Genomic DNA, 12,063 nt, shown 5'->3' with positions numbered 1-12,063 from the left:
TAAACCAATGGAAATTGGATATTTTATCTTAAGCCTTTCTTTAGTAAATGTGATGTTGTTAATGATACAATAAATGCATGAATCTTTTCCAGAATGCAAAAACAAATCTCTTTCATACGAAGACCATTATTTGTGAATGAGAGCAAAAAAATCTCCAGTCTTTCTAAAGGATAAATGCACAGGCAGGGGGTGTGAATGTTGAAACAACATGTGTATCAATTTTAGGACACAAACTTCTTATTGAATAAAGGGCATGGGAATTTTTTCATTCATTGAAAATATATTGGATGTCTATTGTATTCTGGGTTACCACTTTCTTGGGTACTTTCACATATAGCATCTCATCTAGCTCTTCTAATAAAGTTGTAGAAGATTATACAAATGAATAAATGGAACCTCAGAAAGATGAAACAACTTCCCTGGAGATAATCAGTGGTGAGTCAAAATTTGTCCTGAATACACCACATATGCTTAAGTTATTGCCTCTATTTGTGTTATTATTCACTTGGTTAATGCTAAACTTGGTCTGAATGGTGAAAACACAGACTAAATTTAAGCCATCCAAGACCAAGATCACTTCTATACAATTTTTTGAAGATTATTTGAAAAGTCTGTGGCTTGTGGGGATGGTGTGTCAGGCTTCAGGTTGCAAGGTATCAAATAATAAATAGGTTGTTGTAATACTGTCCCAAACTACAGAGTCCTGATGATCAGGGGTATAGGACACACAAGTAGTTTATTATTAACACAAAATATACTTTAAGTCTTAATGTTATTAATATAAACCCATAAATGGAAGAAAGAAAAAAAAATCTATAAGGCTGGAAGATAAGCATTCTGTAAAATTTAGATTTTTTTTGAATTCACCCAACCTTTCTTCTTAAACATTACTATGCATAGATCTGAACAGATTTGTGTTTATTAAGAAATTTCTCTGTGAGCAGAGCTTACAGAATTGTATTGTAAGCATAATATTATCACATCATGAATAAATGGCAGAAAAGTTTATGTCCTCTTTCTGGCAATCTTATCTTCATTTTTTTTAAAAGGTTATGGCTGTTTCAGAATTATTATGGAGGTTTTAAATACAAGCAATCCTCAGATTCTCAGGTTGGCATTTATGAAGCTCAATCCATCACTCTCATTTTTTTTTTTATTCCTGCAGTTTAAGTAGCATAGACACTTGGTGTGCAGGGAGGAGAAGGGAAGTGGTCATCCTCAGATATCCATTTGAATACAATGTCTATGGAAGAGGAAGTAGGGACAACTGAAAAAGGAGGAATTAAAAGGAAAAAATACCATAAGTTTTCTAGGGAAGAAGAGAGTTCTGTAATTATAAGGTAATGAAACTGTTTTTATTTGTGTGTTTTATTAACCAGAATCTAAAGGCATAGCCTAAAGAGGGTTTCCAGATATGCATAGGCAACCCTACTCTAAGGAGATTATTTTGAAAGAAACCCACTTGGAACTACACATCCTGTTATCTTTGTGAACAAAAGGAACCTCAGTTCTAAATAGTCACACTTCATATTCCCTCCTTTCACGTTGTTGACAAGAGGCTGTGCTTCAAGCACCAGATTTGTGGGTTAGTGAACAAATTAAATTTCATCTGTCCACCATTAAGGCCCACCATTGGGCCTTTTCTGACATGTGAATCTCTATTGTAATGAGAGAGAAAAAGATAACTTCAAAACAAGCAATGATTCGTTCTTGAATTTTAAAAGCTGGTTTGCCTTATATAATGTTAGGGGGAAAGGTGACAGTGCTTGATCTAATGAAATAACAGCTCAAGAAATAGGTGAGGCTACGTTAAGGTGTTACAATGACCAATTTGAACAAGGGCATTCTGTGAGACAAAGGATAGCAGAACATATATCCTTGCATCAGCTTTTCAAGAAGTCACCCAAAAAAGCTGTGCATTTCCCAAAAATCTCTGTAAGACGCCTGTCACAATCCAATTATTAAGCATTCAGAATCTCATGACCTTAATGAAATACTCTTTAGTTTTGTGATAATTTTAGTTTAAACAAAGGAAAGGATTTTGAGGAATATAGTAAAGTTGTACAATAATCTATATGAACTTAAATACAGTTTATGCATGATTGGTTATGCTGTTTACTTTAAGAAAGCTTTAATTACTAACACAGACTATAGATATCACATTTATCATAGATTAAATTGACAGATAATCTTTATGGAACATGAGGTCATTTTTATAAAAAAATATATTAAGCATCATTCTCTTATTTGAAAATTGAACTCACTTATTATAAAATTGCTTCTATAAGAAAATCAGTTTCTCCTCATATGCTTTTACATGTTTTCCAGGAATGTAACCCACCATAAAAGTAAGGTACTGCTTAAATAGAAATTTTAAACCACATTCCTCTTTTAACTAGTAAGTAGTTTGGGTATCATATTAACTCTTTAGAGGTAATACTGTACCTTTAAATACATTAGAAACACAATATGTAATTACAAGTAAAAGTATGCTATTATTCTTTAAGGCTTTGAAAGAGTTAATTAATCTCCCAAAGTTCCAAATTTACCACCAATGAATAATTAAGTTATTTTCACTTCCTGACGTTTTAATAATTAAACACAATGTTGTATTTGGAACAGGAAATAGGTTTCCTTTTTTTTTTTTTTTTTTTTGCGGTACACGGGCCTCTCACTGTTGTGGCCTCTCCCATTGCGGAGCACAGGCTCCGGACGTGCAGGATCAGCAGCCATAGCTCACGGGCCCAGCTGCGCTGCGGCAAGTGGGATCTTCCCGAACCAGGGCATGAACCCCTGTCCCCTGCATCAGCAGGCGAACTCTCAACCACTGCGCCACCAGGGAAGCCCAAGTTTCCTTTTTTAATGTAGGTATTACTTTCTCCAAGTAAACTGTTCAGAATTTGTGAAGTAGGGAGGGAACAATTGGTTTACAGAAGCTGAATTTCAAACTGGATATTAAGAGCAAAGGTGGAGGGTAGCAAAATATCAGGAGCTGTTATCATAGACTAGCAGATTTCCTGATCTTCTGGAGTTGGGGGGGGCAGATTTCCTTGACCTGAGAAATTGCATTTGAACTTGGTCTTACATGATAGAAAAGTTTGAAAATTGTTTTTAAATACCAAAGAAGAGTAAGCATTCTTATTGGAAATCCTCCTAAGCCAAGGAAGGAAAGAGAAAAAATCTGGAAGGTGACTAATACTGAATACTATAGTTTGGCTAGAATTATATGAGGGAGCAATAAGTAATGAGGCTATAATGAGTATATGTAGAGGCCTAGTTCTGGTTCAAGTCCCTGAACTCACCTCATCCTGGGAACACACCAAATCTACAAATATATACTGAAGAGTTTCCTTTGAAAAAAGCCAAAAAACCCAGTGGAGGAACCACTTCACATTGAAAAGTGAGACAGAAACCACATTGAAGAAGGTAGGAAAGGCTAAGACACAACCTCCTCATAAACCCCACCCCAACTACGGTGATCCACAATCAGGAGGGAATTCAAAACACAGATCTTCAACTTGAGGAGCAAACAGTCTGTATCTGATGTTGGGCACCCCAACTTTTAATACCCACATCTGAGAGATGAGCCCCTGCCAAACATCAAGCTTTCAAGACCAACAGCACTCAAGCCCACACATCACTGGGGATATGGTGAGCTTAAAAATGACTCTTAAAGGCCTCACATAAATCTCACCTGATCCAGGGCCCAGCACAGAAGCAGCCCTTTGAAAAGTGCTTAGACTTTCTGTGAAAGGGATTCAGTTGAAAATTTTAAAGTATCAGTCTGAGGGTCTTGCTGGGATACTCTCTGGGGATGGAGGCTGGTAGATATCATGTTCCATGCTCTTCCTCTGCCTTGTTAAAGCAGGAGCCATGTGATTTTTTCTTTAAAAAAAATTCTTCTTTTTTTCTTTTTCTTTAAACTTTGCTTTTCTTTATATATTTTTTCTTTTTGGCTTTCATTTTTCTTTATTCTGTTTTCTTCTCTTTTTTTCTTTTCTTTATCTTTGGCAGATATTTTCTTTATCTTTATTTATTTTTGGCAGATAGCATCGTTTCTTTTTTTTAACATATATTTTTATTTTTTAACGTTTTCGTTGGAGTATAATTGCTTTACAATTGTGTGTCAGTTTCTCCTTTATAACGAAGTTAATCAGTTATACATATACATATATCCCCATATCTCTTCCCACTTGCGTCTCCCTCCCTGCCACTCTCCTTACCCTACCCTTCTAGCTGGTCACAAAGCACCAAGCTGATCTCTCCGTGCTATGTGGCTGCTTCCCACAAGCTACCTATTTTACATTTGTTAGTGTATATATATCCATGCCACTCTCTCACATTGTCCCAGCTTACACTTCCCCCTTCACATATCCTCAAGTCCATTATCTAGTAGGTCTGCATCTTTATTCCCAACTTGCCCCTAGATTCCTCATAACCTTTTTTTTTTCTTTTTGTTTAGATTCCATATATATGTGTTAGCATACGGTATTTGCTTTTCTCTTTCTGACTTACTTCACTCTGTACGACAGACTTTAGGTCCATACATCTCACTACAAATAACTCATTTTCGTTTCCTTTTATGGCTGAGTAATATTCCACTATATATGTGCCAAATCTTCTTTACCCATTCATCTGTTGATGGACACTTAGGTTACTTCCATGTCCTGGCTATTGTAAATAGAGCTGCAATGAACATTTTGACACATGACTCTTTTTGAATTATGGGTTTCTCAGGGTATAACACCCATTTATGACAAAATCCCTCCAGAAAGTAGGCATAGAGGGAACTTACCTCAATGTAACAAAGGACATATATGACACACCCACAGCTAACATCGTCCTCAATGGTGAAAAATTGAAATCATTTCCACTAAGATCAGGAATAAGACAAGGTTACCAATTCCCATCACTATTATTCAACATAGTTTTGGAAGTTTTAGTCACAGCAATAAGAGAAGAAAAAGAAATAAAGGGATTCCAAATTGGAAAAGAAGAAGTAAAGCTGTCACTGTTTGCAGATGACATGGTACTATACCTGGAGAATCCTAAAGATACTACCAGAAAACTATTAGAGCTAATCAATGAATTTGGTAAAGTAGCAGGATACAAAATTAATGCACAGAAATCTCTTGCATTCATATACATTAATGATGAAAAATCTGAAAGAGAAATTACAAAAACACTCTCATTTACCATTGCAACAAAAGGAATAAAATAATTAGGAATAAACCTACCTAAGGAGACAAAATACCTGTAGGCAGAAAATTATAAGACACTGATGAAAGAAATTAAAGATGATACAAATAGATGGAGAGATATACTGTGTTCTTGGAATGGAAGAATCAACATTGTGAAAATGATTATATTACCCAAAGGAATCTACAGATTCAGTGCAATCCAAACCAAACAACCAGTGGCATTTTTCACAGAACTAGAACAAAATTTTTCACAGTCCATATGGAAACACAAAAGACCCCAAAGAGCCAAAGCAATCTTGAGAAAAATGATGGAGCTGGAGGAATCAGGCTCTCTGACTTCAGACTATACTACAAAGCTACAGTAATCAAGACAGTGTGGTACTGGCACTAAAACAGAAATATAGATCAATGGAACAGGATAGAAAGCCCAGAGATAAACCCACGTGCATATGGTCACCTTATCTTTGATAAAGGAGGCAATAATATACAGTGGAGAAAAGACAATCTCTTCAATAAGTGGTGCTGGGAAAACTGGACAGCAACATGTAAAATAATGATATTAGAATACTCCCTAGCACCATACACAAAAATAAGCTCAAAATGGATTAAAGACCTAAATGTAAGGCCAGACACTGTCAAACTCTTAGAGGAAAACATAGGCAGAACACTCTATGACATAAATCACAGCAAGATCCCTTTTGACCCACCTCCTAGAGGAATGGAAATGAAAACAAAAATAAACAAATGGGACCTAATGAATCTTAAAACTTTTGCACGGCAAAGGAAACCATAAACATGACGAAAAGACAGCCCTCAGATTGGGAGAAAATATTTGCAAATGAAGCAACTGACAAAGGATTAATCTCCAAAATTTACAAGCAGTTCATGCAGCTGAATATGAAACAAAAAAAAACAACCTGATGCAAAAATGGACAGAAGGCCTAAATAGACATTTCTCCAAAGAAGATATACAGATTGCCAACAAACACATGAAAGAATGCTCAACATCATTAATCATTAGAGAATTTCAAATCAAAAGTACAATGAGATATCATCTCACACCGGTCAGAATGGCTATCATCAAAAAATTTACAAATAATAAATGCTGGAGAGGATGTGGAGAAAAGGGAACCCTCTCGCACTGTTGGTGGGAATGTAAATTGATACAGCCCCTGTGGAGCACAGTATGGAGGTTCCTTAGAGAACTAAAAATAGAACTACCATACAACCCTGAAATCCCACTACTCAGCAGGTGCCATCTTTGCATTTCTCCTGTGACCCTCTGTAGCCAGTGGGCACTGTCTTCACACTCACCCTTTGGCATGTTCCAGAGTGCTAGTATCTTCCAGAGCGGTGCTTCTACACAGTTCTGGTGATGTAATTTTTTTATCTAACTGAATTTTGTATTTGCCGCAAAGGGGGAGTCCTTTAATCACCTAACTGGAGATCTGGGGTCTTGTCATCCCATATGCCATGGGACTGTGTCAACGAAAGTAAGATTTCTTAGTAGACTACCACTCCCAGGTCAGTTCACAGATTGCAGACCCCCAGTCTTTCTGAGAAAGAGGCCTATATGCTTGTCCAGGAATTTTGGCCTGAGGGGTAGGCTTCTCTTTTGGCACATACATAGGGGCCTATAGAGGTATTCTCAGGCAATAGAGCTTAGTGGATTCAATATTTACACTTTCCCTCTGGCTCACTCCAGCTCACAAATATCTTCCAGAAAAGAGCTTATACCTTCTCTGGTTTTACAGCTGATTTTTATAGCTGCTGCCAGAAGACACATCTATATCACCACTCTCAGGTGGTCAGTGGGGCTTACACTCACAGGTCCCACAAGATTGTAACCAATGGAGAAAGTGTTCTTCAATAGATACCACTCTCCAGGGCACAGCAAAAGGCAACAGATCAAAGAGCTCAGTTTTTCTGTGAAAGAGGCTTTATTAGTTTATCATAATAGCTGCAGGCTGAATGACAGGATTCTAATTAAACACACATTTAAGGGCCGACTGTAAACTTTTCCTGGGACTTCAGAGGGTAGGCACTTTGTGCTCTCCCCATGCCATGGTCCAGAGTGCCAACATTTCTCATAGCAGAGCACTTATATGTGCCTTGTGTCCCAGGTTTTATGTCTGGCCCCTTATTTTTGCAACTGCTGTCCAGGGATACTCCCTTGATTGCCTAGCTCTGGTGGTCAAGAGGGCTTGTATTCCTGGGACATAAGTGACTGTGACAATCAGAGAAAGAGTGCTTGGCAGAATACCACCCCCAGAGAACTTCACAGATAACAGACTGAAACACACCCTCAGGCTTTCTATGAAAAAAGCCCACTTGCTTGTCTTGGGGATTCTGTTTTAGGGGCAGGATTCAGGTTTTGTACACATCTAAGAGTTATTGAGATGCTCTCAGAAAATGCAGGCAAGGTGCCATGTTTGTGCCCTCCTGCTACCCCACTACAGCTCACTGGTATCTTCTAGAAAGGAGCTTATAAGAACGTCAATTCTTGTGACTGCCTCCCAAGGGACACCTCCAGATCACTTGGTTCTGGTGGCCAATAGGGCTTAGGTTTGCAGTTCCACAAGACTATGTATATTTAAATTCTAAAAGCTGCTGCCTGAGGGTCTGGCTTCGAATCAGTATGTATTTGGTACTGACAGATCCTCCACTTAGGGACAATGACTGTCCCAAATGTCATGGCACACCATCAACTACTGGGAGCTCTTAAAAATAAAATGGGCTGCTTAAACAATCAAAAAGGTCTGAGAGACAACCAACAACTAGAGTAGGGTTGAATGATAAGTTTTATATCCTACACAATTCCAACCCTAGAAGACTGGAAGAGGTGGCTATTTAATCCAATACATAGAAAACAAAACAGAAAGTCAAGGAAAATGAAGAAACAAAGGAATAGTGAAAGAGCAAGTGAAAGAGCAAGATAACTCAGGGGGAAAAGAAACCTTAATTAAGAGAAATAAGTAATTTACATGTTAAAGAGTTAAAAGTGATGATCATGAAGATGCTTACCAAAATCAGGAGATGAATGGATTAACACAGTAAGAACTTCAACAAAGAGATAGAAAATATGAGAAAGTACTAAGCAGAAATCACAGAGCTGAAAAATACAATTGCTTAACTAAAAAATATGCTAGAGGGATTTGACAGAGAGTAGATAAAGAAGAAAAGATCAGTTAACTCAAACAAAGGGGACAGTAACTCACCCAATCATAGCAGCAAAAAGAAAAAAAAAAGAAAAACATGAAGATAGTTTAAGGGACTTATGAGACAACATCAAGCAAACTAACATTTGCATTACAGGAATATGAGAAAGAGAAGAGAGCGAGAAAAGGGCAGAAAAATTATTTGAAGAAAGAATGTCTGAAGACTTCCCTAACCTGAGGAAAGAAACAGACGTACAGATCCAGGAAGCTCAGAGAGTTCCAAATAAGATAAATACAAACAAAACCACACCAAGATACATTAAGATTAAAGTGTCAAAACGTAAAGACATGCAGAAAGTTAAAAGCAGCAAGAGAAAACAACTGATCACATACAAGGGAAACCCCATAAGACTAGCAGTAGATTTTTCAGAAGAAACTTTGCTAACCAGAGGATGTGGCATGATATATTCAAAGTATTGAAATTAAAAAAAAATGTCCAACAAAGAATACCTTATCTGGCAAAGTTATCAGTTAGAATTGAATGAGAGATAAAGTTTTCCAGCTATGGGATTTCATTACTCTTAAACTGGCCTTATAATATATGTTAAAGGGACTTCTTTAAGTTGAAAAGAAAAGGCACTAATTAATAACAAAGCATTTGAAAATATAAATCTCATTGTAAAAGACACACACACATATATACATACAAACTAGTAGATTAACCACTTATAATGCTAGAATGAAAGTTAAAAAAGAAAAATTAGCAAAAATGCTTGTAACTATAATAATTAGATAAGGATACACAAAATAAAAATATGGAAAATGTGACATGAAAAACATAAAACATGGGGAAGAGTATAAAAGTGTATAGTTTCAGAATGGGCAGAAGACCTAAATAGACATTTCTTGAAAGAAGATATACAGATTGCCAACAAACACATGAAAGAATGCTCAACATCATTAATCATTAGAGAAATGTAAATCAAAACTACAATGAGATATCATCTCACACCGGTCAGAGTGGCCATCATCCAAAAAATCTACAAACAATAAATGCTGGAGAGGGTGTGGAGAAAAGGGACCCCTCTTGCACTCTTGGTGGGAATGTAAATTAATAGAGCCAGTATACAGAACAGTATGGAGGTTCCTTAAAAAACTAAAAATAGAACTACCATATGACACAGCAATCCCACTACTGGGCATATACCCTGAGAAAACCATAATTCAAAAAGAGTTATGTACCTCAATGTTCATTGCAACTCTATTTACAATAGCCAGGACATGGAAGCAACCTAAGTGTCCATCAGCAGATGAATGGAGAAAGAAGATGTGGCACATATATACAATGGAATATTACTCAGCCATAAAAAGAAACAAAATTGAGTTATTTGTAGTGAGGTGGATGGACCTAGAGTCTGTCATACAGAGTGAAGTAAGTCAGAAAGAGAAAAACAAATACTGTATGCTAACAAGTATATATGGAATCTAAAAAAAATACAACCAAAAATGGTCATGAAGAACCTAGGAGCAAAACGAGAATAAAGATGCAGACCTACTAGAGAATGGACTTGAGGATACGGGGAGGTGGAAGGGTAAGCTGGGACAAAGTGAGAGAGTGGCTTGGACATATATACACTACCAAATATAAAATAGATAGCTGGTGGGAAGCAGCCACATAACACAGGGAGATCAGCTCGGTGCTTTGTGGCCACCTAGAGGGGTGGGAGGGAGGGAGACACAGAGGGAAGAGATATGGGGATATATGTATGTATAACTGATTCACTTTGTTATAAAGAAGAAACTAACACACCATTGTAAAGCAATTATACTCTAATAAAGATGTTAAGAAACAAAAATCTATGTTGACTATAAGAGATTCACTTCATATGTAAGAACATATGTAGACTGAAAGTGAAAGGATGGAAAAATACTCCATGCAAATGGAAACAGAAGAACGCTGGGGTAGCTCTACTTATATTGGACAAAAATAAACATTAAAACATATCCTGCTATAAGAGGGAAAGAAGGATATTACATAATGATAAAGGGGTAACTGTAACCAGAGTACATAACATTAGTAAATATTAATTCACCCAACTTAGGATCACCTAAATAAATGAAGCACATATTAATAGAATTAAAGGGAGAAATAGAAAATAAAACATTAATAATAGGAGACTTTAATACTCCACTTACTTCAATGGGTGGATCATCCTGCCAAAAAATCAAGAAGGAAACATTGTCTTTAAAGGACTCTTTAGACATGTCAGACATAACAGATATATACAGAACATTTCATCCAAAATCAACAAAATAAACATTCTTAGTTCACACGGAACATTCTCCAGGCTAGATCATAAGTTAGGCCACAGAACAAGTATTAACAAATTTAAGAATACTGAAATCATATCAAACATCTTTTTCAACTTCAAAGGTATGAGGTTAGAAATGAACTACAAGAAGAAAACCAGAAAATTAAAAATATGTGGAGATTACACTACATAATACTGAACAACCTATGGGTCAATGAAGACTTCAAAAGAGAAGTCAAAAATATCTTGTGACAAATAAAATTGTAAATAAAATATATCAAAACTTATGAGATATGAAAAAGTAGTTCAAACAGGGAAGCTCATAGCAATAACATTTTACCTCAAGAAACAAGAAACATCTCAAATAAACAATATAAATTTACACCTCAAGGAATTAGAAAAAAAAGAGCTAATGAAGTCCAATGTTTGTACAAGAAAGGAAATAATAAAAAAATGATCAGAGCATAAATAAAGCAGAAACTAAAAAAGACAATAAAAAATTAATTAAACCAAAAGCTGGTTCTTTGAAAGATAAACAAAACTGATATACCAAGAAAAAAAGAAACAGAACTCAAATAAATAGAATCAGAAATGAGGCAGGAAATGCTACAACTGATACCCCAGAAATACAAAAGATCAGAAGAAACTACTATGGATAATTATGCCAACAAACTGGACAACCTAGAAGAAATAAATTCCTAGAATTAAACAATCACCCACAACTAAATCATGATGAAACAAAGAAGAGTTAATGTCTATACTTCTCAAACTCTTCCAAAGAATAGGTATGAAGGGAACATTTCCAAACCCATTTTACATGGTGAGCTTTACCTTGATACCAATAACATACAAGGAAGCCACAAGAAAATTACAGGCTGATGTATATAATAAGCATAAATGTAAAAATCCTTAACAAAATACTAACAAACCATATTTAACAGCACATTAAAAGGATCACACACCATGATCAAGTTGGATTTATGCCAGGGATGCAAGGTTGGTTCAAATTTTGGAAATCAATGAGATACACCACATTAACAAATGAAGGATAAAAATCTTATGATCACCTCAATAGATTCAGAAACAAGTATTTGACAAAATAAAAATCAATTTATAATAAAAATTCTCAACAAAATGGGTATAGAGGGAATGTGCTTCAACATACTAAAGGCCATATATGACAATCCTACAGCTAACATCATACTCAATGATGAAGAGCTAAAATCTTTTCTTCTAAGATCAAGAACAAGACAATAAAAACCCTAAAGACTCCACCCAAAACCATTAGAATTAATAAATTGCAGCATACAAAATCAATACACAAAATTGGTTGCATTTCCATGAACTAATAATGAATTATAAGGAAGAGAAATTAAGAAAACAATAACATTT

Source organism: Mesoplodon bidens (assembly GCF_964165515.1).
Source record: "Mesoplodon bidens genome assembly, chromosome: X".
Classification (NCBI taxonomy): Eukaryota; Metazoa; Chordata; class Mammalia; order Artiodactyla; family Ziphiidae; genus Mesoplodon; species Mesoplodon bidens.
The sequence above is the reverse complement of the archived record's forward strand: the minus strand, read 5'-3'. Positions refer to the sequence as shown.